Here is a 25,920-nt window from a genome sequence, read left to right on the forward strand (position 1 = left end):
GATATATCGAAGTGGCTTCTTTTTGCGCCACAGTCTCTGCTCTTGACCTTATTTGGTATCCTTCAAGCTGTTGTCGCCTTAATGTCAGTATTTTTGCCTGGAATTTTTTAATTCTCCCATGGTTCCCAATAGCTGTAGCACCTTGCAGGTAGAGTTCTCGGAGACAATGAAAGTAAAATTCTATCGTTCTTTTCCGCCAAAAGCTCTTCTCCCGGGAGTAGTTGATGAAACATCTCCGGATCTGAGGTTTGGCGCATTTGAGCCACCAATCCAAGGTCGAGTGGTAAGAGATGAGTTTGGTCTCGCAGGCTCTCCAAGTGGTGAGAAAGGCTTCTCGACAGGCAGGATCTTTTAAGTGTGAAACATTAAGTTTCCATGGCCCTTTATATCGACAGGTTCCTTGTCGTTCCAAATTTAATGTGCATATATATGCAGCGTGGTCCGAAAAAACGGTTGGCCAAACTTCAGACTGCAGGATGCGGTGTTTCAGATTGGGCGAGACATATATTCGATCCAACCGGCTCGCTGAATGATTAGTGAGGTGGGTAAAGCCGGGTGCCGCGCCGTGCTTTTGCTCCCACGAATCAGTTAAACGGAGGTCGGTGACGATACGTTCCAGGTCCGGCGATTTGTTGTAGTTCGGAGTTTGGTCTTTGGCATGTATGACACTGTTAAAGTCGCCTCCAAGGATGGTATGGGTGCAGTGTACACCAAACAAAGGAACAATTCCCTCCTTAAAAAACTGTGCTCGTTGGCACCGATTGGTAGAACCAGATGGGGCATAGACATTAATAATCCTGGTGTTATAAAGCGTGCCGGCAATGCCTCTGCCGTTAGGCAGTTTTGTTACGTCTGTAATGACGACGCCCTCTTTGAAAAGAAATGCGGTACCCAAATCACATCCAATTCCAGGATTGACTGTAGCATTATACCCCTGTATGAAGTCAAGTTCGATGTTTGTTACTTCTTGTAAAAACAAAATGTCCACATCAGCTGCATACAGGAAATCTTTTAAATTTTGTAAATTAAATGGGCTACAAATTTTATTGATGTTCAGCGTAGCGATCTTATAGGCCTGCAACGGAACTACGTTAGCCAAGACGGGAGTGTAATTAGGAAAAACTCTGGCAACATATCATTTCGAAAAAACATTAAGAAATCTGACCCGAGAGACATGTGGACACAAGTCAGTAAAACCGTTCAGACTAGAAATATTCATGACTTGGGAAGGGATCAGTCGGCTTCTCCGTGTCTGGGACAGTATCCGTCGCGGCGATGACATTCAAGACGACGTCATCGCGTGGTGTGGCCATCGTGGTGACTGTAACGGTTCCTGTGGTGTCCATAATTTCGTCCTCCTTTGTAGTGTCGTCGACATCGTCTGCCCACGGATTCGACAGCCCTGTCATCGGTTCGTCATTAAGTGGTGCACTATATTCAGGTGTTTGCTGGTGATTTTTATCTTCGGTTCGGGTAATTGCTACGTCATCGGAGGGCAAACTGGCAGAACCGGAGGTACTATCCAAGGACACAGGGTCTTCGTTAGATGACTGCTGATTGCACTGCAAGTTCTCAGATGCAGATTGACGTATTTTGCCCCCTATTTGCTTCGCCTGTTCACGCAGTTGTGGTGCAGTCTGCTCTGCACCTTGACGCGCGATCCTCCGTTTTTTAGATTTCTTGGGAGATGCGTCTCGTGGTGGACTTTGGACGGTACCTGAAGAAGCCTCAGGTTGCAAAGTAGCACTACTCGAAGTGACTGACGCCAGGTCTGATTTCATTGCACTTGACGGGCTGTGGTCAGTGCCTAAGGCAGCTGCAGGATTCGGAAGAGCACCACTAGAAACGGCTGGTTGCGAGTCCGTTTTCTGTGCACCTGATACGCTTTTGATACCTCCTAAAGAAGCTCCAGGATGCAGAGGAGCACTACCCGAAGCGACTGGGGTCGCGTCCGTATCCATTGCCTCATTAGGCGATTCCACGGCGACAAGGGCAGGAGCAGATATGTCTTCGCAGGAGGGTTGAGTGTCTACAGATGCTACACCTGAGTCGGTCGGTTGGTCGGTCGCTTGTGGGTCGGTATTCGTAGTAACTTCGGGGGGCGCAGTGGCACTTGCAAAACCGCGCGCTACGGCGACATACGTCACGGGCAGCGTTGACATAGCAGGGGGCCTGACGGCATCGCCGGCAGGCAGTTGCGCCACTCGCCTTTGAACACAGTCTGCACGAACGTGGCCTGGTAAATTGCAGACAGCACACGTTTTCGGTTGGTCATCATACATCACAACAGCTCTATATCCGCAGACGTTTATAAACGACGGAATGTGCTTCTGCAATTCGACTTTTAATTGGCGCACACCATTCAAAACAGGGAATTTGTGTGCAGCAGACCACCGTTCGGCAATATTACTCAAAACTTTCCCGTATGGAGCAATAACAGCATTTATCTGGTCACTTGTAATTTCAAAGGGAAGTTCAAAGACTCGCACGGTCCGAATACCTAGACCAGCATGGGCAACGGTAACCTCCCCAACATTTCCGTCAGCATGTTTAAATTTCAGAATGCCACCACAAGATCGAACTATCCTTTCACACAATTGTGGACTGGCAAGTTTTACGAAAACCACACTGTTCATAATCGAGAAATGTATGCCGATAATATCATCAAGTCCTATTTTAACATCATCCTCTAACCACTGTTCAACATCAAATGACCTCGGTCGGACAAAGTTGCGATCAAACGTGAATTTCAAAGTATCTTTTCGTTGCGGTTGCGACATCTCTTCATTCTTTTTCATGTCTACACAAATACTATAGACAGCGACGCGTTGCAGCAAGAGCAGAGACTTACCACGCGGAGCTAACGCAGCACAGCACACAGCACGGCACGTCCGACCTCCAGCGCAGCCGCTGGCTGACTACGTCTCTGAGCTACGCCCGCCTTCCCAAAGACTAATGGTGCTACATACAGCCATATTGACGACACAGACCCTTGCACTCCCACTATTCAGCAGACAAACACTACTCTCTATGTATACGTTAGGGTGTCTTTCAGGTTTCGTGCATTCTGTATCGAATCGTAGTTGGCCACAATGAAAGTGGCACGTATAACGTCGAAAATAGAATTCGGACACCGCTCTGAGTAAGACCAACGTGTTGTCCACCCTCTAGACTTCAATGAGGTTAAGCCGCGATACCTAAGACAGATCTGCACTCGATGACACCTCGATAACAGCCGGTCCCCACACTTACATCTTGCTCTCCTTACGTCAGTATACATCATATCAGTCTGTGACGCTGGCTTTGCAACATCTTGCGTGCCTTTAGGTTCGCCGCGACCAACACTTACCATTCACTGTCCACAAAAAATAGAGGCGCCGCGGCTTGAAACCTGGACCTTTCACATGCCAAGCGAACGCTCTACCAACTGAGCTACGCCCCATGCACGAGCAAACTGCGCTATTCCCCATTCTTTGCGACTCAGATGCGCACGGACACGATGGTTGGTTGGTTTGTAGCGGTGAAGGGAGCAGAGTACAAAGGCGCGGACCCGTTCATATACACAAAAGTTCCAAGTAGTTTCGATGCTCTGGTATTACAAATGCAAATTCCGTCTGTTTTTAACGTCTTAAATTGAAAGAGCCGTCACAAATTGCTCCGTTTTCACTCCTTGTCGACAATCATACAGCACCTGAGGTAACAAACACATCTCGAGCCCCATTGTGCACTCCATTATTCATGCCAACTCAGTGCCTCGATCTTTACTACTGTGTACCAATCTTGTCGTCCAACTGCAAAACACTGGGCCACAACAAGTTTCCGCATCTCCATTGCACTGCGCATACTACGAAACGCACCCCAAACTTGGCACTCACCCTCGCAGCCGACTTTTCCGACTTTCCACGACGCTCACGCAACGCTCACGCGAGTGACAGCATTATTTATAGTTCGACGTCGCGCCAAAGCGAATGAGCACATTTCGCCTACGGCTTAGGCCGCCCTCCTAGTGTGGCTGCTCGGTGTCTGCAGGCAGCGAGGGTCTGCAAGCTTCCTCTGTTCGCACCTATGTCACCTGTGCTTGCTTGTCAAAGACAGACTATCGCAAAACATACAACTCACTCCATGAATTGATTGCTACGGCATCTGTTATCAGCAGTCACAACTAGCAACACCAGTAGCAGCTGACTGCACGCAAAGAATAGGAATGTGCAGTGGGATTTACGTGAACTCAGCGCAAGGCAGATCTTTCCGACATAGGCTTGAGAATCTTACGGGAACACTTGTACTGTTTCTAAATTAAGTGTAGGCGTGGGAGGAGGGTGCTTCCTGCGCACTAATAACAGCACGCTTGTCAATTGTGGATGCTAATCATTCGCTTGTATCTTCCTAGACACATCTGCTGGTTGTGAATTATTCCTCTTGCATGGCAAAGTGCGCATGTAGGTGTGTTAAAAATTCTGGAGGCACTGGGTATTGATCCCGGTACCTCTCGCATACTAAGCGAGCGCTCTACCAACTGAGCTACGCCCGCCCCCCCAAAGACTAATGGTGCTACATACAGCCATATAGACGACACAGACTCTTGCACTCCCATTATTCAGCAGACAAACACTACTCTCTATGTATCCGTTAGGGTGTCTTTTAGGTTTCGTGCATTCTGTATCGAATCGTAGTTGGCCACAATAAAAGTGGCACGTATAACGTCGAAAATAGAATTCGGACACCGCTCTGAGTAAGACCAACGTGTTGTCCACCCTCTAGACTTCAATGAGGTTAAGCCGCGATACCTAAGAAAGATCTGCACTCGATGACACCTCGATAACAGCCGGTCCCCACACTTACATCTAGCTCTCCTTACGTCAGTATACATCATATCAGTCTGTGACGCTGGCTTTGCAACATCTTGCGTGCCTTTAGGTTCGCCGCGACCAACACTTACCATGCACTGACCACAAGAAATTGAGGCGCCGCGGCTTGAACCCTGGACATTTCACATGCGAAGCGAACGCTCTACCAACTGAGCTACGCCCCATGCACGAGCAAACTGCGCTATTCCCCATTCTTTGCGACTCAGATGCGCACGGGCACGATGGTTGGTTGGTTTGTAGCGGTGAAGGGAGCAGAGTACAAAGGCGCGGACCCGTTCATATACACAAAAGTTCCAAGTAGTTTCGATGCTCTGGTATTACAAATGCAAATTCCGTCTGTTTTTGACGTCTTAAATTGAAAGAGCCGTCACAAATTACTCCGTTTTCACTCCTTGTCGACAATCATACAGCACCTGAGGTAACAAACACATCTCGAGCCCCATTATGCACTCCATTATTCATGCCAACTCAGTGCCTCGCTCTTTACTACTGTGTACCAATCTTATCGTCCAACTGCAAAACACTGGGCCACAACAAGTTTCCGCGTCTCCATTGCACTGCGCATACTACGAAACGCTCCCCAAACTTGGCACTCACCCTCGCAGCCGACTTTTCCGACTTTCCACGACGCTCACGCTAGTGACAGCATTATTTATAGTTCGACGTCGCGCCAAAGCGAATGAGCACATTTCGCCTACGGCTTAGGCCGCCCTCCTAGTGTGGCTGCTCGGTGTCTGCAGGCAGCGAGGGTCTGCAAGCTTCCTGTGTTCGCACCTGTGTCACCTGTGCTTGCTTGTCAGAGACAGACTATCGCAAAACATACAACTCACTCCATGAATTGATTGCTACGGCATCTGTTATCAGCAGTCACAACTAGCAACACCAGTAGCAGCTGACTGCACGCAAAGAATAGGAATGTGCAGTGGGTTTTGCGTGAACTCGACGCAAGGCAGATCTTTCCGACATAGGCTTGAGAATCTTACGGGAACACTTGTACTGTTTCTAAATTAATTGTAGGCGTGGGAGGAGGGTGCTTCCTGCGCACTAATAACAGCACGCTTGTCAATTGTGGATGCTAATCATTCGCTTGTATCTTCCTAGACACATCTGCTGGTTGTGAATTATTCCTCTTGCATGGCAAGGTGCGCATGTAGGTGTGTTAAAAATTCTGGAGGCACTGGGTATTGATCCCAGTACCTCTTGCATACTAAGCGAGCGCTCTACCATCTGAGATACGACCGCCCCCCCGAATACTAATGGTGCTACATACAGCCATATAGACGACACAGACCCTTGCTCTCCCATTATTCAGCAGACAAACACTACTCTCTATGTATCCGTTAGGGTGTGTTTCAGGTTTCGTGCATTCTGTATCGAATCGTAGTTGGCCACAATGAAAGTGGCACGTATAACGTCGAAAATAGAATTCGGACACCGCTCTGAGTAAGACCAACGTGTTGTCCACCCTCTAGACTTCAATGAGGTTAAGCCGCGATACCTAAGACAGATCAACACTCGATGACACCTCGATAACAGCCGGTGCCCACACTTACATCTTGCTCTCCTTACGTCAGTATACATCATATCAGTCTGTGACGCTGGCTTTGCAACATCTTGCGTGCCTTTAGGTTCGCCGCGACCAACACTTACCATGCACTGACCACAAAAAATGGAAGCGCCGCGGCTTGAACCCTAGACCTTGCACATGCCAAGCGAACGCTCTACCAACTGAGCTACGCCCCATGCACGAGGGAACTGCGCTATTCCCCATTCTTTGCGACTCAGATGCGCACGGACACGATGGTTGGTTGGTTTGTAGCGGTGAAGGGAGTAGAGTACAAAGGCGCGGACCCGTTCATATACACAAAAGTTCCAAGTAGTTTCGATGCTCTGGTATTACAAATGCAAATTCAGTCTGTTTTTAACGTCTTAAATTGAAAGAGCCGTCACAAATTGCTCCGTTTTCACTCCTTGTCGACAATCATACAGCACCTGAGGTAACAAACACATCTCCAGCCCCATTGTGCACTCCATTATTCATGCCAACTCAGTGCCTCGCTCTTTACTACTGTGTACCAATCTTGTCGTCCAACTGCAAAACACTGGGACACAACAAGTTTCCGCGTCTCCATTGCACTGCGCATACTACGAAACGCTCCCCAAACTTGGCACTCACCCTCGCAGCCGACTTTTCCGACTTTCCACGACGCTCACGCTAGTGACAGCGTTATTTATAGTTCGACGTCGCGCCAAAGCGAATGAGCACATTTCGCCTACGGCTTAGGCCGCCATCCTAGTGTTGCTGCTCGGTGTCTGCAGGCAGCGAGGGTCTGCAAGCTTCCTGTGTTCGCACCTATGTCACCTGTGCTTGCTTGTTAGAGACAGACTATAGCAAAACATACAACTCATTCCATGAATTGATTGCTACGGCATCTGTTATCAGCAGTCACAACTAGCAACACCAGTAGCAGCTGACTGCACGCAAAGAATAGGAATGTGCAGTGGGATTTACGTGAACTCGGCGCAAGGCAGATCTTTCCGATATAGGCTTGAGAATCTTACGGGAACACTTGTACTGTTTCTAAATTAAGTGTAGGCGTGGGAGGAGGGTGCTTCCTGCGCACTAATAACAGCACGCTTGTCAATTGTGGATGCTAATCATTCGCTTGTATCTTCCTAGACACATCTGCTGGTTGTGAATTATTCCTCTTGCATGGCAAGGTGCGCATGTAAGTGTGTTAACAATTCTGGAGGCACTGGGCATTGATCCCAGTACCTCTTGCGTACTAAGCGAGTGCTCTACCATCTGAGCTACGCCCGCACCCCCGAAGACTAATGGTGCTACATACAGCCATATAGACGACACAGACTGTTGCACTCCCATTATTCAGCAGACAAACACTACTCTCTATGTATCCGTTAGGGTGTATTTCAGGTTTCGTGCATTCTGTATCGAATCGTAGTTGGCCACAATGAAAGTGGCACGTATAACGTCGAAAATAGAATTCGGACACCGCTCTGATTAAGACCAACGTGTTTGATCACCCTCTAGACTTCAATGAGGTTAAGCCGCGATACCTAAGACAGATCTGCACTCGATGACACATCGATAACAGCCGGTCCCCACACTTACATCTTGCTCTCCTTACGTCAGTATACATCATATCAGTCTGTGACGCTGGCTTTGCAACATCTTGCGTGCCTTTAGGTTCGCCGCGACCAACACTTACCATGCACTGACCACAAAAAGTGGAGGCGATGCTGCTTGAACCCTAGACCTTTCACATGCCAAGCGAACGCTCTACCAACTGAGCTACGCCCCATGCACGAGCAAACTGCGCTATTCCCCATTCTTTGCGACTCAGATGCGCACGGACACGATGGTTGGTTGGTTTGTAGCGGTGAAGGGAGCAGAGTACAAAGGCGCGGACCCGTTCATTTACACAAAAGTTCCAAGTAGTTTCGATGCTCTGGTATTACAAATGCAAATTCCGTCTGTTTTTAACGTCTTAAATTGAAAGAGCCGTCACAAATTGCTCCGTTTTCACTCCTTGTCGACAATCATACAGCACCTGAGGTAACAAACACATCTCGAGCCCCATTGTGCACTCCATTATTCATGCCAACTCAGTGCCTCGCTCTTTACTACTGTGTACCAATCTTGTCGTCCAACTGCAAAACACTGGGCCACAACAAGTTTCCGCGTCTCCATTGCACTGCGCATACTACGAAACGCTCCCCAAACTTGGCACTCACCCTCGCAGCCGACTTTTCCGACTTTCCACGACGCTCACGCTAGTGACAGCGTTATTTATAGTTCGACGTCGCGCCTAAGCGAATGAGCACATTTCGCCTACGGCTTAGGCCGCCCTCCTAGTGTGGCTGCTCGGTGTCTGCAGGCAGCGAGGGTCTGCAAGCTTCCTGTGTTCGCACCTATGTCACCTGTGCTTGCTTGTTAGAGACAGACTATCGCAAAACATACAACTCATTCCATGAATTGATTGCTACGGCATCTGTTATCAGCAGTCACATTTAGCAACACCAGTAGCAGCTGACTGCACGCAAAGAATAGGAATGTGCAGTGGGATTTACGTGAACTCGGCGCAAGGCAGATCTTTCCGATATAGGCTTGAGAATCTTACGGGAACACTTGTACTGTTTCTAAATTAAGTGTAGGCGTGGGAGGAGGGTGCTTCCTGCGCACTAATAACAGCACGCTTGTCAATTGTGGATGCTAATCATTCGCTTGTATCTTCCTAGACACATCTGCTGGTTGTGAATTATTCCTCTTGCATGGCAAGGTGCGCATGTAGGTGTGTTAACAATTCTGGAGGCACTGGGCATTGATCCCAGTACCTCTTGCGTACTAAGCGAGCGCTCTACCATCTGAGCTACGCCCGCACCCCCGAAGACTAATGGTGCTACATACAGCCATATAGACGACACAGACTCTTGCACTCCCATTATTCAGCAGACAAACACTACTCTCTATGTATCCGTTAGGGTGTATTTCAGGTTTCGTGCATTCTGTATCGAATCGTAGTTGGCCACAATGAAAGTGGCACGTATAACGTCGAAAATAGAATTCGGACACCGCTCTGATTAAGACCAACGTGTTTGATCACCCTCTAGACTTCAATGAGGTTAAGCCGCGATACCTAAGACAGATCTGCACTCGATGACACATCGATAACAGCCGGTCCCCACACTTAAATCTTGCTCTCCTTACGTCAGTATATATCATATCAGTCTGTGACGCTGGCTTTGCAACATCTTGCGTGCCTTTAGGTTCGCCGCGACCAACACTTACCATGCACTGACCACAAAAAATGGAGGCGCCGCGGCTTGAACCCTGGACCTTTCACATGCGAAGCGAACGCTCTACCAACTGAGCTACGCCCCATGCACGAGCAAACTGCGCTATTCCCCATTCTTTGCGACTCAGATGCGCACGGACACGATGGTTGGTTGGTTTGTAGCGGTGAAGGGAGCAGAGTACAACGGCGCGGACCCGTTCATATACACAAAAGTTCCAAGTAGTTTCGATGCTCTGGTATTACAAATGCAAATTCCGTCTGTTTTTAACGTCTTAAATTGAAAGAGCCGTCACAAATTGCTCTGTTTTCACTCCTTGTCGACAATCATACAGCACCTGAGGTAACAAACACACCTCGAGCCCCATTGTGCACTCCATTATTCATGCCAACTCAGTGCCTCGCTCTTTACTACTGTGTACCAATCTTGTCGTCCAACTGCAAAACACTGGGCCACAACAAGTTTCCGCGTCTCCATTGCACTGCGCATACTACGAAACGCTCCCCAAATAACACTCACCCTCGCAGCCGACTTTTCCGACTTTCCACGACGCTCACGCTAGAGACAGCATCATTTATAGTTCGACGTCACGCCAAAGCGAATGAGCACATTTCGCCTACGGCTTAGGCCGCCCTCCTAGTGTGGCTGCTCGGTGTCTGCAGGCAGCGAGGGTCTGCAAGCTTCCTGTGTTCGCACCTATGTCACCTGTACTTGCTTGTCAGAGAGAGACTATCGCAAAACATACAACTCACTCCATGAATTGATTGCTACGGCGTCTGTTATCAGCAGTCACAACTAGCAACACCAGTAGCAGCTGACTGCACGCAAAGAATAGGAATGTGCAGTGGGATTTACGTGAACTCGGCGCAAGGCAGATCTTTCCGACATAGGCTTGAGAATCTTACGGGAACACTTGTACTGTTTCTAAATTAAGTGTAAGCGTGGGAGGAGGGTGCTTCCTGCGCACTAATAACAGCACGCTTGTCAATTGTCGATGCTAATCATTCGTTTGTATCTTCCTAGACACATCTGCTAGTTGTGAATTATTCCACTTGCATGCCAAGGTGCGCATGTAGGTGTGTTAAAAATTCTGGAGGCACTGGGTATTGATCCCAGTACCTCTCGCATACTAAGCGAGCGCTCTACCATCTGAGCTACGCCCGCCCCCCCCCCAAAGACTAATGGTGCTACATACAGCCATATAGAAAAACAGACCCTTGCACTCCCATTATTCAGCAGACAAACACTACTCTCTATGTATCCGTTAGGGTGTCTTTCAGGTTTCGTGCATTCTGTATCGAATCGTAGTTGGCCACAATGAAAGTGGCACGTATAACGTCGAAAATAGAATTCGGACACCGCTCTGAGTAAGACCAAAGTGTTGTCCACCCTCTAGACTTCAATGAGGTTAAGCCGCGATACCTAAGACAGATCTGCACTCGATGACACCTCGATAACAGCCGGTCCCCACACTTACAACTTGCTCTCCTTACGTCAGTATACATCATATCAGTCTGTGACGCTGGCTTTGCAACATCATGCGTGCCTTTAGGTTCGCCGCGACCAACACTTACCATGCACTGACCACAAAAAATTGAGGCGCCGCGGCTTGAACCCTGGACCTTTCACATGCCAAGCGAACGCTCTACCAACTGAGCTACGCCCCATGCACGAGCAAACTGCGCTATTCCCCATTCTTTGCGACTCAGATGCGCACGGACTCGATGGTTGGTTGGTTTGTAGCGGTGAAGGGAGCAGAGTGCAAAGGCGCGGACCCTTTCATATACACAAAAGTTCCAAGTAGTTTCGATGCTCTGGTATTACAAATGCAAATTCCGTCTGTTTTTAACGTCTTAAATTGAAAGAGCCGTCACAAATTGCTCCGTTTTCACTCCTTGTCGACAATCATACAGCACCTGAGGTAACAAACAAATCTCGAGCCCCATTGTGCACTCCATTATTCATGCCAACTCAGTGCCTCGCTCTTTACTACTGTGTACCAATCTTGTCGTCCAACTGCAAAACACTGGGCCACAACAAGTTTCCGCGTCTCCATTGCACTGCGCATACTACGAAACGCTCCCCAAACTTGGCACTCACCCTCGCAGCCGACTTTTCCGACTTTCCACGACGCTCACGCTAGTGACAGCATTATTTATAGTTCGACGTCGCGCCAAAGCGAATGAGCACATTTCGCCTACGGCTTAGGCCGCCCTCCTAGTGTGGCTGCTCGGTGTCTGCAGGCAGCGAGGGTCTGCAAGCTTCCTGTGTTCGCACCTATGTCACCTGTGCTTGCTTGTCAGAGACAGACTACCGCAAAACATACAACTCACTCCATGAATTGATTGCTACGGCATCTGTTATCAGCAGTCACAACTAGCAACACCAGTAGCAGCTGACTGCACGCAAAGAATAGGAATTTGCAGTGGGATTTACGTGAACTCGGCGCAAGGCAGATCTTTCCGACATAGGCTTGAGAATCTTACGCGAACACTTGTACTGTTTCTAAATTAAGTGTAGGCGTGGGAGGAGGGTGCTTCCTACGCACTAATAACAGCACGCTTGTCAATTGTAGATGCTAATCATTCGCTTGTATCTTCCTAGACACATCTGCTGGTTGTGAATTATTCCTCTTCATGGCAAGGTGCGCATGTAGGTGTGTTAAAAATTCTGGAGGCACTGGGTATTGATCCCAGAACCCCTTGCATACTAAACGAGCGCTCTACCATCTGAGCTACGCCCGCCCCCCCGAAGACTAATGGTGCGACATACAGCCATATAGACGACACAGACCCTTGCACTCCCATTATTCAGCAGACAAACACTACTCTCTATGTATCCGTTAGGGTGTCTTTCAGGTTTCGTGCATTCTGTATCGAATCGTAGTTGGCCACAATGAAAGTGGCACGTATAACGTCGAAAATAGAATTCGGACACCGCTCTGAGTAAGACCAACGTGTTGTCCACCCTCTAGACTTCAATGAGGTTAAGCCGCGATACCTAAGACAGATCTGCACTCGATGACACCTCGATAACAGCCGGTCCCCACACTTACGTCTTGCTCTCCTTACGTCAGTATACATCATATCAGTCTGTGACGCTGGCTTTGCAACATCATGCGTGCCTTTAGGTTCGCCGCGACCAACACTTACCATGCACTGACCACAAAAAATAGAGGCGCCGCGGCTTGAACCCTGGACCTTTCACATGCCAAGCGAACGCTCTACCAACTGAGCTACGCCCCATGCACGTGCAAACTGCGCTATTCCCCATTCTTTGCGACTCAGATGCGCACGGACACGATGGTTCGTTGGTTTGTAGCGGTGAAGGGAGCAGAGTACAAAGGCGCGGACCCGTTCATATACACAAAAGTTCCAAGTAGTTTCGATGCTCTGGTATTACAAATGCAAATTCCGTCTGTTTTTAACGTCTTAAATTGAAAGAGCCGTCACAAATTGCTCCGTTTTCACTCCTTGTCGACAATCATACAGCACCTGAGGTAACAAACACATCTCGAGCCCCATTGTGCACTCCATTATTCATGCCAACTCAGTGCCTCGCTCTTTACTACTGTGTACCAATCTTGTCGTCCAACTGCAAAACACTGGGCCACAACAAGTTTCCGCGTCTCCATTGCACTGCGCATACTACGAAACGCTCCCCAAACTTGGCACTCACCCTCGCAGCCGACTTTTGCGACTTTCCACGACGCTCACGCTAGTGACAGCATTATTTATAGTTCGACGTCGCGCCAAAGCGAATGAGCACATTTCGCCTACGGCTTAGGCCGCCCTCCTAGTGTGGCTGCTCGGTGTCTGCAGGCAGCGAGGGTCTGCAAGCTTCCTGTGTTCGCACCTATGTCACCTGTGCTTGCTTGTCAGAGACAGACTATCGCAAAACATACAACTCACTCCATGAATTGATTGCTACGGCATCTGTTATCAGCAGTCACAACTAGCAACACCAGTAGCAGCTGACTGCACGCAAAGAATAGGAATTTGCAGTGGGATTTACGTGAACTCGGCGCAAGGCAGATCTTTCCGACATAGGCTTGAGAATCTTACGGGAACACTTCTACTGTTTCTAAATTAAGTGTAGGGGTGGGAGGAGGGTGCTTCCTGCGCACTAATAACAGCACGCTTATCAATTGTGGATGCTAATCATTCGCTTGTATCTTCCTAGACACATCTGCTGGTTGTGAATTATTCCTCTTGCATGGCAAGGTGCGCATGTAGGTGTGTTAAAAATTCTGGAGGCACTGGGTATTGATCCCAGTACCTCTTGCATACTAAGCGAGCGCTCTACAATCTGAGCTACGCCCGCACCGCCGAAGACTAATGGTGCTACATACAGCCATATAGACGACACAGACCCTTGCACTCCCATTATTCAGCAGACAAACACTACTCTCTATGTATCCGTTAGGGTGTCTTTCAGGTTTCGTGCATTCTGTATCGAATCGTAGTTGGCCACAATGAAAGTGACACGTATAACGTCGAAAATAGAATTCGGACACCGCTCTGAGTAAGACCAACGAGTTGTCCACCCTCTAGACTTCAATGAGGTTAAGCCGCGATACCTAAGACAGATCTGCACTCGATGACACCTCGATGACAGCCGGTCCCCACACTTACATCTTGCTCTCCTTACGTCAGTATACATCATATCAGTCTGTGACGCTGGCTTTGCAACATCATGCGTGCCTTTAGGTTCGCGGCGACCAACACTTACCATGCACCGACCACAAAAAATGGTGGCGCCGCGGCTTGAACCCTGGACCTTTCACATGCCAAGCGAACGCTCTACCAACTGAGCTACGCCCCATGTACGAGCAAACTGCGCTATTCCCCATTCTTTGCGACTCAGATGCGCACGGACACGATGGTTGGTTGGTTTGTAGCGGTAAAGGGAGCAGAGTACAAAGGCGCGGACCCGTTCATATACACAAAAGTTCCAAGTAGTTTCGATGCTCTGGTATTACAAATGCAAATTCCGTCTGTTTTTAACGTCTTAAATTGAAAGAGCCGTCACAAATTGCTCCGTTTTCACTCCTTGTCGACAATCATACAGCACCTTACGTGAGAAACACATCTCGAGCCCCATTGTGCACTCCATTATTCATGCCAACTCAGTGCCTCCCTCTTTACTACTCTGTACCAATCTTGTCGTCCAACTGCAAAACACTGGGCCACAACAAGTTTCCGCGTCTCCATTGCACTGCGCATACTACGAAACGCTCCCCAAACTTGGCACTCACCCTCGCAGCCGACTTTTCCTACTTCCCACCACGCTCACGCAACGCTCACGCTAGTGACAGCATTATTTATAGTTCGACGTCGCGCCAAATCGAATGAGCACATTTCGCCTACGGCTTAGGCCGCCCTCCTAGTGTGGCTGCTCGGTGTCTGCAGGCAGCGAGGGTCTGCAAGCTTCCTGTGTTCGCACCTATGTCACCTGTGCTTGCTTGTCAGAGACAGACTATCGCAAAACATACAACTCACTCCATGAATTGATTGCTACGGCATCTGTTATCAGCAGTCACAACTAGCAACACCAGTAGCAGCTGACTGCACGCAAAGAATAGGAATGTGCAGTGGGATTTACGTGAACTCGGCGCAAGGCAGATCTTTCCGACATAGGCTTGAGAACCTTACAGGAACACTTGTACTGTTTTTTAAATTAAGTGTAATCGTGGGAGGAGGGTGCTTCCTGCGCACTAATAACAGCAAGCTTGTCAATTGTGGATGCTAATCATTCGCTTGTATCTTCCTAGACACAACTGCTGGCTGTGAATTATTCCACTTGCATGGCAAGGTGCGCATGTAGGTGTGTTAAAAATTCTGAAGGCACTGGGTATTGATCCCAGTACCTCTCGCATACTAAGCGAGCGCTCTACCATCTGAGCTTGCGACTCAGATGCGCACGGACACGATGGTTGGTTGGTTTGTAGCGGTAAAGGGAGCAGAGTACAAAGGCGCGGACCCGTTCATATACACAAAAGTTCCAAGTAGTTTCGATGCTCTGGTATTACAAATGCAAATTCCGTCTGTTTTTAACGTCTTAAATTGAAAGAGCCGTCACAAATTGCTCCGTTTTCACTCCTTGTCGACAATCATACAGCACCTTAGGTGAGAAACACATCTCGAGCCCCATTGTGCACTCCATTATTCATGCCAACTCAGTGCCTCCCTCTTTACTACTCTGTACCAATCTTGTCGTCCAACTGCAAAACACTGGGCCACAACAAGTTTCCGCGTCTCCATTGCACTGCGCATACTAAGAAACGCTCCCCAAACTTGGCACTCACCCTCGCAGCCGACTTTTCCTACTTCCCACCACGCTCACGCAACGCTCACGCTAGTGACAGCATTATTTATAGTTCGACGTCGCGCCAAATCGAATGAGCACATTTCGCCTACGGCTTAGGCCGCCCTCCTAGTGTGGCTGCTCGGTGTCTGCAGGCAGCGAGGGTCTGCAAGCTTCCTGTGTTCGCACCTATGTCACCTGTGCTTGCTTGTCAGAGACAGACTATCGCAAAACATACAACTCACTCCATGAATTGATTGCTACGGCATCTGTTATCAGCAGTCACAACTAGCAACACCAGTAGCAGCTGACTGCACGCAAAGAATAGGAATGTGCAGTGGGATTTACGTGAACTCGGCGCAAGGCAGATCTTTCCGACATAGGCTTGAGAACCTTACGGGAACACTTGTACTGTTTTTTAAATTAAGTGTAATCGTGGGAGGAGGGTGCTTCCTGCGCACTAATAACAGCACGCTTGTCAATTGTGGATGCTAATCATTCGCTTGTATCTTCCTAGACACAACTGCTGGCTGTGAATTATTCCACTTGCATGGCAAGGTGCGCATGTAGGTGTGTTAAAAATTCTGAAGGCACTGGGTATTGATCCCAGTACCTCTCGCATACTAAGCGAGCGCTCTACCATCTGAGCTACCCCCGCCCCCGAAGACTAATGGTGCTACATACAGCCATATAGACGACACAGACCCTTGCACTCCCATTATTCAGCAGACAAACACTGCTCTCTATGTATCCGTTAGGGTGTGTTTCAGGTTTCGTGCATTCTGTATCGAATCGTAGTTGGCCACAATGAAAGTGGCACGTATAACGTCGAAAATAGAATTCGGACACCGCTCTGAGTAAGACCAACGTGTTGTCCACCCTCTAGCCTTCAATGAGGTTAAGCTGCGATACCTAAGACAGATCTGCACTCGATGACACCTCGATAACAGCCGGTGCCCACACTTACATCTTGCTCTCCTTACGTCAGTATACATCATATCAGTCTGTGACGCTGGCTTTGCAACATCTTGCATGCCTTTAGGTTCGCCGCGACCAACACTTACCATGCACTGACCACAAAAAATGGAGGCGCCGCGGCTTGAACCCTGGACCTTTCACATGCCAAGCGAACGCTCTACCTACTGAGCTACGCCCCATGCACGAGCAAACTGCGCTATTCCCCATTCTTTGCGACTCAGATGCGCACGGACACGATGGTTGGTTGGTTTGTAGCGGTGAAGGGAGCAGAGTACAACGGCGCGGACCCGTTCATATACACAAAAGTTCCAAGTAGTTTCGATGCTCTGGTATTACAAATGCAAATTCCGTCTGTTTTTAACGTCTTAAATTGAAAGAGCCGTCACAAATCGCTCCGTTTTCACTCCTTGTCGACAATCATACAGCACCTGAGGTAACAAACACATCTAGAGCCCCATTGTGCACTCCATTATTCATGCCAACTCAGTGCCTCGCTCTTTACTACCGTGTACCAATCTTGTCGTCCAACTGCAAAACACTCGGCCACAACAAGTTTCCGCGTCTCCATTGCACTGCGCATACTACGAAACGCTCCCCAAACTTGGCACTCACCCTCGCAGCCGACTTTTGCGACTTTCCACGACGCTCACGCTAGTGACAGCATTATTTATAGTTCGACGTCGCGCCAAAGCGAATGAGCACATTTCGCCTACGGCTTAGGCCGCCCTCCTAGTGTGGCTGCTCGGTGTCTGCAGGCAGCGAGGGTCTGCAAGCTTCCTGTGTTCGCACCTATGTCACCTGTGCTTGCTTGTCAGAGACAGACTATCGCAAAACATACAACTCACTCCATGAATTGATTGCTACGGCATCTGTTATCAGCAGTCACAACTAGCAACACCAGTAGCAGCTGACTGCACGCAAAGAATAGGAATGTGCAGTGGGATTTACGTGAACTCGGCGCAAGGCAGATCTTTCCGACATAGGCTTGAGAATCTTACGGGAACACTTGTACTGTTTCTAAATTAAGTGTACGCGTGGGAGGAGGGTGCTTCCTGCGCACTAATAACAGCACGCTTGTCAATTGTGGATGCTAATCATTCGCTTGTATCTTCCTAGACACATCTGCTGGTTGTGAATTATTCCTCTTGCACGGCATGGTGCGCATGTAGGTGTGTTAAAAATTCTGGAGGCAGTGGGTATTGATCCCAGTACCTCTCGCATACTAAGCGAGCGCTCTACCATCTGAGCTACGCCCGCCCCCCCAAAGACTACTGGTGCTACATACAGCCATATAGACGACACAGACCCTAGCACTCCCATTATTCAGCAGACAAACACTACTCTCTACGTATCCGTTAGGGTGTCTTTCAGGTTTCGTGCATTCTGTATCGAATCGTAGTTGGCCACAATGAAAGTGGCACGTATAACATCGAAAATAGAATTCGGACACCGCTCTGAGTAAGACCAACGTGTTTTCCACCCTCTTGACTTCAATGAGGTTAAGCCGCGATACCTAAGACAGATCTTCACTCGATGACACCTCGGTAACAGCCGGTCCCCACACTTACATCTTGCTCTCCTTACGTCAGTATACATCATATCAGTCTGTGACGCTGGCTTTGCAACATCTTGCGTGCCTTTAGGTTCGCCGCGACCAACACTTACCATGCACTGACCACAATGAATGGAGGCGCCGCGGCTTGAACCCTGCACGTTTCACATGCGAAGCGAACGCTCTACCAACTGAGCTACGCTACATGCACGACCGAACTGCGCTATTCCCCATTCTTTGCGACTCTGATGCGCACGGACACGATGGTTGGTTGGTTTGTAGCGGTGAAGGGAGCAGAGTACAAAGGCGCGTACACGTTCATATACACAAAAGTTCCAAGTAGTTTCGATGCTCTGGTATTACAAATGCAAATTCCGTCTGTTTTTAACGTCTTAAATTTAAAGAGCCATCACAAATTGCTCCATTTTCACTCCTTGTCGACAATCATACAGCACCTGAGGTAAGAAACACATCTCGAGCCCCATTGTGCACTCCATTATTCATGCCAACTCAGTGCCTCGCTCTTTACTACTGTGTACCAATCTTGTCGTCCAACTGCAAAACACTGGGCCACAACAAGTTTCCGCGTCTCCATTGCACTGCGCATACTACAAAATGCTCCCCAAACTTGGCACTCACCCACGCTGCCGACTTTTCCGACTTTCCACGACGCTCACGCTAGTGACAGCATTATTTATAGTTCGACGTCGCGCCAAAGCGAATGAGCACATTTCGCCTACGGATTAGGCCGCCCTCCTAGTGTGGCTGCTCGGTGTCTGCAGGCAGCGAGGGTCTGCAAGCTTCCTGTGTTCGCACCTATGTCACCTGTGCTTGCTTGTCAGAGACAGACTATCGCAAAACATACAACTCACTCCATGAATTGATTGCTACGGCATCTGTTATCAGCAGTCACAACTAGCAACACCAGTAGCAGCTGACTGCACGCAAAGAATAGGAATGTGCAGTGGGATTTACGTGAACTCGGCGCAAGGCAGATCTTTCCGACATAGGCTTGAGAATCTTACGGGAACACTTGTACTGTTTCTAAATTAAGCGTAGGCGTGGGAGGAGGGTGCTTCCTGCGCACTAATAACAGCACGCTTGTCAATTGTGGATGCTAATCATTCGCTTGTATCTTCCTAGACACATCTGCTGGTTGAGAATTATTCCTCTTGCATGGCAAGGTGAGCATGTAGGTGTGTTAAAAATTCTGGAGGCACTGGGTATTGATCCCAGTACCTCTCGCACACTAAGCGAGCGCTCTACCATCTGAGCTACGACCGCCCACCCGAAGACTAATGCTGCTACATACAGCCATATAGACGACACAGACCCTTGCACTCCCATTATTCAGCAGACAAACACTACTCTCTATGTATCCGTTAGGGTGTCTTTCAGGTTTCGTGCATTCTGTATCGAATCGTAGTTGGCCACAATGAAAGTGGCACGTATAACGTCGAAAATAGAATTCGGACACCGCTCTGAGTAAGACCAACGTGTTGTCCACCCTCTAGACTTCAATGAGGTTAAGCCGCGATACCTAAGACAGATCTTCACTCGATGACACCTCAATAACAGCCGGTCCCCACACTTACATCTTGCTCTCCTTACGTCAGTATATATCATATCAGTCTGTGACGCTGGCTTTGCAACATCTTGCGTGCCTTTAGGTTCGCCGCGACCAACACTTACCATGCACTGACCACAAATAATGGAGGCGCCGCGGCTTGAACCCTAGACCTTTCACATGCCAAGCGAACGCTCTACGAACTGAGCTACGCCCCATGCACGACCGAACTGCGCTGTTCCCCATTCTTTACGAGTCAGATGCGCACGGACACAATGGTTGGTTGGTTTGTAGCGGTGAAGGGAGCAGAGTACAATGGCACGGACCCGTTCATATATACATAAGTTCCAAGTAGTTTCGATGCTCTGGTATTACAAATGCAAATTCCGTCTGTTTTTAACGTCTTAAATTGAAAGAGCCGTCACAAATTGCTCCGTTTTCACTCCTTGTCGACAATCATACAGCACCTGAGGTAACAAACACATCTCGAGCCCCATTGTGCACTCCATTATTCATGCCAACTCAGTGCCTCGCTCTTTACTACCGTGTACCAATCTTGTCGTCCAACTGCAAAACACTCGGCCACAACAAGTTTCCGCGTCTCCATTGCACTGCGCGTACTACGAAAGGCTCCCCAAACTTGGCACTCACCCTCGCAGCCGACTTCTCCGACTTCACGCAACGCTCACGCTAGTGACAGCATTATTTATAGTTCGACGTCGCGCCAAAGCGAATGAGCACATTTCGCCTACGGCTTAGGCCGCCCTCCTAGTGTGGCTGCTCGGTGTCTGCAGGCAGCGAGGGTCTGCAAGCTTCCTGTGTTCGCACCTATGTCACCTGTGCTTGCTTGTCAGAGACAGACTATCGCAAAACATACAACTCACTCCATGAATTGATTGCTACGGCATCTGTTATCAGCAGTCACAACTAGCAACACCAGTAGCAGCTGACTGCACGCAAAGAATAGGAATGTGCAGTGGGATTTACGTGAACTCGGCGCAAGGCAGATCTTTCCGACATAGGCTTGAGAATCTTACGGGAACACTTGTACTGTTTCTAAATTAAGTGTAGGCGTGGGAGGAGGGTGCTTCCTGCGCACTAATAACAGCACGCTTGTCAATTGTGGATGCTAATCATTCGCTTGTATCTTCCTAGACACATCTGCTGGTTGTGAATTATTCCTCTTGCATGGCAAGGTGCGCATGTAGGTGTGTTAAAAATTCTGGAGGCACTGGGTATTGATCCCAGTACCTCTCGCATACTAAGCGAGCGCTCTACCATCTGAGCTACGACCGCTCACCCGAAGACCAATGCTGCTACATACAGCCATATAGACGACACAGACCCTTGCACTCCCATTATTCAGCAGACAAACACTACTCTCTATGTATCCGTTAGGGTGTCTTTCAGGTTTCGTGCATTCTGTATCGAATCGTAGTTGGCCACAATGAAAGTGGCACGTATAACGTCGAAAATAGAATTCGGACACCGCTCTGAGTAAGACCAACGTGTTGTCCACCCTCTAGACTTCAATGAGGTTAAGCCGCGATACCTAAGACAGATCTTCACTCGATGACACCTCAATAACAGCCGGTCCCCACACTTACATCTTGCTCTCCTTACGTCAGTATATATCATATCAGTCTGTGACGCTGGCTTTGCAACATCTTGCGTGCCTTTAGGTTCGCCGCGACCAACACTTACCATGCACTGACCACAAAAAATTGAGGCGCCGCGGCTTGAACCCTGGACCTTTCACATGCCAAGCGAACGCTCTACCAACTGAGCTACGCCCCATGCACGAGCCAACTGCGCTATTCCCCATTCTTTGCGACTCAGATGCGCACGGACACGATGGTTGGTGGGTTTGTAGCGGTGAAGGGAGCAGAGTACAAAGGCGCGGACCCGTTCATATACACAAAAGTTCCAAGTAGTTTCGATGCTCTGGTATTACAAATGCAAATTCCGTCTGTTTTTAACGTCTTAAATTGAAAGAGCCGTCACAAATTGCTACGTTTTCACTCCTTGTCGACAATCATACAGCACCTGAGGTAACAAACACATCTCGAGCCCCATTGTGCACTCCATTATTCAAGCCAACTCAGTGCCTCGCTCTTTGCTACTGTGTACCAATCTCGTCGTCCAACTGCAAAACACTGGGCCACAACAAGTTTCCGCGTCTCCATTGCACTGCGCATACTACGAAACGCTCCCCAAACTTGGCACTCACCCTCGCAGCCGACTTTTAAGACTTTCCACGACGCTCACGCTAGTGACAGCATTATTTATAGTTCGACGTCGCGCCAAAGCGAATGAGCACATTTCGCCTACGGCTTAGGCCGCCCTCCTAGTGTGGCTGCTCGGTGTCTGCAGGCAGCGAGGGTCTGCAAGCTTCCTGTGTTCGCACCTATGTCACCTGTGCTTGCTTGTCAGAGACAGACTATCGCAAAACATACAACTCACTCCATGAATTGATTGCTACGGCATCTGTTATCAGCAGTCACAACTAGCAACACCAGTAGCAGCCGACTGCACGCAAAGAATAGGAATGAGCTGTGGGCTTTACGTGAACTCGGCGCAAGGCAGATCTTTCCGACATAGGCTTGAGAATCTTACGGGAACACTTGTACTGTTTCTAAATTAAGTGTAGGCGTGGGAGGAGGGTGCTTCCTGCGCACTAATAACAGCACGCTTGTCAACTGTGGATGCTAATCATTCGCTTGTATCTTCCTAGACACATCTGCTAGTTGTGAATTATTCCTCTTGCATGGCAAGGTGCGCATGTAGGTGTGTTAAAAATTCTGGAGGCACTGGGTATTGATCCCAGTACCTCTTGCATACTAACGAGCGCTCTAACATCTGAGCTACGCTTGCCCCCCCGAAGACTAATGATGCTACATACAGCCATATAGACGACACAGACCCTTGCACTCCCATTACTCAGCAGACAAACACTACTCTCTATGTATCCGTTAGGGTGTCTTTCAGGTTTCGTGCATTCTGTATCGAATCGTAGTTGGCCACAATGAAAGTGGCACGTATAACGTCGAAAATATAATTCGGACACCGCTCTGAGTAAGACCAACGTGTTGTCCACCCTCTAGACTTCAATGAGGTTAAGCCGCGATACCTAAGACAGATCTTCACTCGATGACACCTCAATATCAGCCGGTCCCCACACTTACATCTTGCTCTCCTTACGTCAGTATATATCATATCAGTCTGTGACGCTGGCTTTGCAACATCTTGCGTGCCTTTAGGTTCGCCGCGACCAACACTTACCATGCACTGACCACAAAATATGGAGGCGCCGCGGCTTGAACCCTAGACCTTTCACATGCCAAGCGAACGCTCTACCAACTGAGCTACGCCCCATGCGCGAGCACACTGCGCTATTCCCCATTCTTTGCGACTCAGATGCGCACGGACACAATGGTTGGTTGGTTTGTAGCGGTGAAGGGAGCAGAGTACAACGGCGCGGACCCGTTCATATACACAAAAGTTCCAAGTAGTTTCGATGCTCTGGTATTACAAATGCAAATTCCGTCTGTTTTTAACGTCTTAAATTGAAAGAGCCGTCACAAATTGCTCCGTTTTCACTCCTTGTCGACAATCATACAGCACCTGAGGTAACAAACACATCTCGAGCCCCATTGTGCACTCCATTATTCATGCCAACTCAGTGCCTCGCTCTTTACTACCGTGTACCAATCTTGTCGTCCAACTGCAAAACACTCGGCCACAACAAGTTTCCGCGTCTCCATTGCACTGCGCATACTACGAAACGCTCCCCAAACTTGGCACTCACCCTCGCAGCCGACTTTTCCGACTTCACGCAACGCTCACGCTAGTGACAGCATTATTTATGGTTCGACGTCGCGCCAAAGCGAATGAGCACATTTCGCCTAGGGCTTAGGCCGCCCTCCTAGTGTGGCTGCTCGGTGTCTGCAGGCAGCGAGGGTCTGCAAGCTTCCTGTGTTCGCACCTATGTCACCTGTGCTTGCTTGTCAGAGACAGACTATCGCAAAACATACAACTCACTCCATGAATTGATTGCTACGGCATCTGTTATCAGCAGTCACAACTAGCAACTCCAGTAGCAGCTGCCTGCACGCAAAGAATAGGAATGTGCAGTGGGATTTACGTGAACTCGGCGCAAGGCAGATCTTTCCGACATAGGCTTGAGAATCTTACGGGAACACTTGTACTGTTTCTAAATTAAGTGTAGGCGTGGGAGGAGGGTGCTTCCTGCGCACTAATAACAGCACGCTTGTCAATTGTGGATGCTAAACATTCGCTTGTATCTTCCTAGACACATCTGCTAGTTGTGAATTATTCCACTTGCACGGCATGGTGCGCATGTAGGTGTGTTAAAAATTCTGGAGGCACTGGGTATTGATCCCAGTACCTCTTACATACTAAGCGCGCGCTCTACCATCTGAGCTACGCCCACCCACCCGAAGACTAATGGTGCTACATACAGCCATATAGACGACACAGACCCTTGCACTCCCATTATTCAGCAGACAAACACTACTCTCTATGTATCCGTTAGGGTGTCTTTCAGGTTTCGTGCATTCTGTATCGAATCGTAGTTGGCCACAATGAACGTGGCACGTATAACATCGAAAATAGAATTCGGACACCGCTCTGAGTAAGACCAACGTGTTGTCCACCCTCTTGACTTCACTGAGGTTAAGCCGCGATACCTAAGACAGATCTTCACTCGATGACACCTCGATAACAGCCGGTCCCCACACTTACATCTTGCTCTCCTTACGTCAGTATACATCATATCAGTCTGTGACGCTGGCTTTGCAACATCTTGCGTGCCTTTAGGTTCGCCGCGACCAACACTTACCATGCACTGACCACAAAAAATGGACGCGCCGCGGCTTGAACCCTAGACCTTTCACATGCCAAGCGAACGCTCTACCAACTGAGCTACGCCCCATGCACGAGCAAACTGCGCTATTCCCCATTCTTTGCGAGTCAGATGCGCACGGACACGATGGTTGGTTGGTTTGTAGCGGTGAAGGGAGCAGAGTACAACGGCGCGGACCCGTTCATATACACAAAAGTTCCAAGTAGTTTCGATGCTCTGGTATTACAAATGCAAATTCCGTCTGTTTTTAACGTCTTAAATTGAAAGAGCCGTCACAAATTGATCCGTTTTCACTCCTTGTCGACAATCATACAGCACCTGAGGTAACAAACACATCTCGAGCCCCATTGTGCACTCCATTATTCAAGCCAACTCAGTGCCTCGCTCTTTACTACCGTGTACCAATCTTGTCGTCCAACTGCAAAACACTAGGCCACAACAAGTTTCCGCGTCTCCATTGCACTGCGCATACTACGAAAGGCTCCCCAAACTTGGCACTCACCCTCGCAGCCGACTTCTCCGACTTCACGCAACGCTCACGCTAGTGACAGCATTATTTATAGTTCGACGTCGCGCCAAAGCGAATGAGCACATTTCGCCTACGGCTTAGGCCGCCCTCCTAGTGTGGCTGCTCGGTGTCTGCAGGCAGCGATGGTCTGCAAGCTTCCTGTGTTCGCACCTATGTCACCTGTGCTTGCTTGTCAGAGACAGACTATCGAAAAACATACAACTCACTCCATGAATTGATTGCTACGGCATCTGTTATCAGCAGTCACAACTAGCAACACCAGTAGCAGCCGACTGCACGCAAAGAATAGGAATGAGCTGTGGGCTTTACGTGAACTCGGCGCAAGGCAGATCTTTCCGACATAGGCTTGAGAATCTTACGGGAACACTTGTACTGTTTCTAAATTAAGTGTAGGCGTGGGAGGAGGGTGCTTCCTGCGCA

The 25,920-nt window shown here is 48.9% G+C and overlaps 4 non-coding genes across 4 annotated transcripts; all 4 read right to left on the minus strand.

Moving 5' to 3' along the window:
* Positions 1-4,959: 4,959 nt before the first annotated feature.
* Trnaa-cgc (transfer RNA alanine (anticodon CGC)) lies at positions 4,960-5,032 on the minus strand. Its single transcript has one exon. It is a non-coding gene; the product is annotated as a tRNA-Ala (tRNA).
* Positions 5,033-11,277: 6,245 nt separating this feature from the next.
* Trnaa-ggc (transfer RNA alanine (anticodon GGC)) lies at positions 11,278-11,350 on the minus strand. The gene has a single exon. It is a non-coding gene; the product is annotated as a tRNA-Ala (tRNA).
* A 3,084-nt stretch (positions 11,351-14,434) lies between these two features.
* Positions 14,435-14,506, minus strand: Trnaa-ggc (transfer RNA alanine (anticodon GGC)). The gene has a single exon. It is a non-coding gene; the product is annotated as a tRNA-Ala (tRNA).
* A 7,304-nt stretch (positions 14,507-21,810) lies between these two features.
* Positions 21,811-21,883, minus strand: Trnaa-ggc (transfer RNA alanine (anticodon GGC)). The gene has a single exon. It is a non-coding gene; the product is annotated as a tRNA-Ala (tRNA).
* Between the last annotated feature and the right edge of the window lie 4,037 nt (positions 21,884-25,920).

The sequence above is a fragment of the Schistocerca gregaria genome, chromosome 10 (assembly GCF_023897955.1).
Source record: "Schistocerca gregaria isolate iqSchGreg1 chromosome 10, iqSchGreg1.2, whole genome shotgun sequence".
NCBI lineage: Eukaryota > Metazoa > Arthropoda > Insecta > Orthoptera > Acrididae > Schistocerca > Schistocerca gregaria.